We start from the raw sequence: 2689 nt of genomic DNA, 5'->3' as shown, positions 1-2689 counted from the left end.
TTCGCTCGAATTGTCCGGCATGTCCTTCAAACCAATCGTGAATAACTGTGGCTCAGTGAAATGGTTCATTGTCATCCATAAAAATTCCATCGTTGTTTCGGAAAACGAAGTCCATGAACGTATGCAAACGGTCTCCAGGCAGCCAAACATAACTGTTTTCAGTCAATGATCGGTTCCGTTGGACCAGAGGGCCCAGTTAATTCTATGTGAACACAGCCCACACTATTATGGAACCACCACCAGCTTGCACAGTGCCTTGTTGACAACTTGGGTCCATGGCTTCGTTGGGTCTGCGCCACATTCGAACCGTATCATCAGCACTTGCCAACTACAGTTGGAAGTCATCTAACCAGGTTTTCAGGTCTTCCAGGGTCCAACAGACGTGGTAGTGAACCCAGAAGATGCGCTGCAGGCGATCTCGTGTTGTTAGCAAAGTACTCGCGTAGGTCGTCTGCTCCCATAGCCCATTTACGAGAAAGTTTTTGGCGCACTGTACCAACGACGGATACGTTTGTCGTAGTCCGACATTGGTTTCTGCGGTTATTTCTCGGAGAGCTGCTTGTGTGTTAGCAGTGACAGCTCTATGCAAACGCTGCTGCTCTCTGACGTGGTCGAACTGTTGTAGGTGCTTCAGTCTGGAACCGCGCGACCGCTTCGGTCGCAGGTTCGAATCGTGCCTCGGGCATGGATGTGTGTGATGTCCTTAGGTTAGTTAGGTTTAAGTAGTTCTAAGTTCTAGGGAACTGATGACCTCAGATGTTAAGTCCCATAGTGCTCAGAGCCATTTGAACCAGCTCTCGGACGTTAAGTGAAGGCCCTTGGCCATTGCATTGTCCATGGTGAGAGGTAATGCCTAAAGTACGATATTTTTGGCACACTCAGCATGGATCTAAGAATATTGAATTCCCTAACGATTACCGCATTCAGAGTCTGTCAATGGCCGTCGTGCGACCATAAACACATCGGATAACTGTCAACATGAATCACCTGAGTACAAATAACAGTTCCGGCAATGCATTGTCCTTTACTCCTTTTTGTACGTGATCCTACCGCTATCTGGATATCCGCATATCGCTATCCGATAACTTTTGTCGCCTGAGTGTATTACAGTGTTACGTACAAACTAGTGAATATCTCCGTGAGAATGACTATGCAAATATCGGGTACTCTAACAGAAGGCAGTACATTAAAAAAATTAGCACTATTTCAGGTCCAAGTGTAATGTTAAGCAGTATAAAATATACAAACTTCTTTAAAACATAAAAAATTTCATGACTTTCACAAACAACTGTATTTATTATTGCCTTTCTAACTGGCTGACTGTGCCGTTAATGACAACATGATCCTTGCATCATTTGTATCACGCGAGTTTAGTGTAGCTGAAATCTGGGTTCAGTACGAGGTTAATGGGTTGTTAGTTTATCGGTATTGGTCCACATTCTACTCATGCCATGCCTTAAGTGTAACGATCTTGGTTTAATTGGAGGCGTATTAAACCTACTTATTTAATTAGATCATGCAAATGAACTACAATATATAAAGATTAATTAAACAAATTAAGAAACTGGTATACATTTAAGGTTTTCCGCTGTTGGATGGTACCATCTATTCGAGTTTATCCGCCATTGTTTATCCTTATTTCCTAGAATATCTCCTTCATTAGAGCTTCATATGCTGCAAGGTTTATCTGACGACAAAAATCTCACAAGACAAAAACAATATCCTACTACGAATTATACATATCAAGTTATGGTATGACTTTAAAGTTACTGTATCTGAAACCGAACTGAGATGCTCGTCATGTTACCTCGTACTCCTCATGAAACATGTCTGTGTACATGTAATTCATACTTTACTTTCCCTCTGTCGTTATCATATAAGCTCAGCGTTCTGTATAAGCTTTGTCGTAACTCTTTTATGTTAATCAATTTTTATCCATTGTGCTTCTCTCTCACCTATACGACATTTAAACACAAAACCGACAAATGCTCACGTTAAAGAGTAACTACATGTCTCAATCCCTACATCATCACGAACCTAAATACCCCGCTATTCACAGTCGGCGTCCAACAAGGCTCTGGACTCCCTTCTTAAGAACACCTGCACTATTTCTTACACTAAAATTAGACAATATGATAGAAAGTATATGTGTCTGGGTGGGAATAGGAGAATGAAAACATATAAAGTGAATCATAATCAATAATCAAACATAATAATTATACACAAATAATCGTTGTTGTTGTGCTCTCCAGTCCCAAGACTGGTTTAATGCAGCTCTCCACGCTACTCTATCCTGTGCAAGTCTCTTCTTCTCCAGTAATTACTGCAACCTACATCCTTCTAAATCTGCTTACTGTATTCATCTCTTGGTCTCCCTCTACGATTTTTACCCATCATGCTTCCCTCCAGTACTAAATTGGTGTTCCCTTGATGCCTCAGGATGTGTCCTACCCACCGATCCTTTCTTTTAGTCAGGTTGTGCAGCAAATTTCTGTTCTCCCAAATTCTATTCAGTACTTCCCCATTAATTACACGATCCACCCATCTAATCTTCCGCATTATTCTGTAGCACCTCATCTCAAAGGCTTCTATTGTCTTTTTGTCTAAACCGTTTGTAGTTCATGTTTCACTTCCATACATGGTACACTCCGTACAAATACTTAGAGAAAGGACTTCCTGACACACAAAT

Source organism: Schistocerca serialis, chromosome 2, assembly GCF_023864345.2.
Source record: "Schistocerca serialis cubense isolate TAMUIC-IGC-003099 chromosome 2, iqSchSeri2.2, whole genome shotgun sequence".
NCBI classification, from domain to species: Eukaryota; Metazoa; Arthropoda; class Insecta; order Orthoptera; family Acrididae; genus Schistocerca; species Schistocerca serialis.
The sequence above is the reverse complement of the archived record's forward strand: the minus strand, read 5'-3'. Positions refer to the sequence as shown.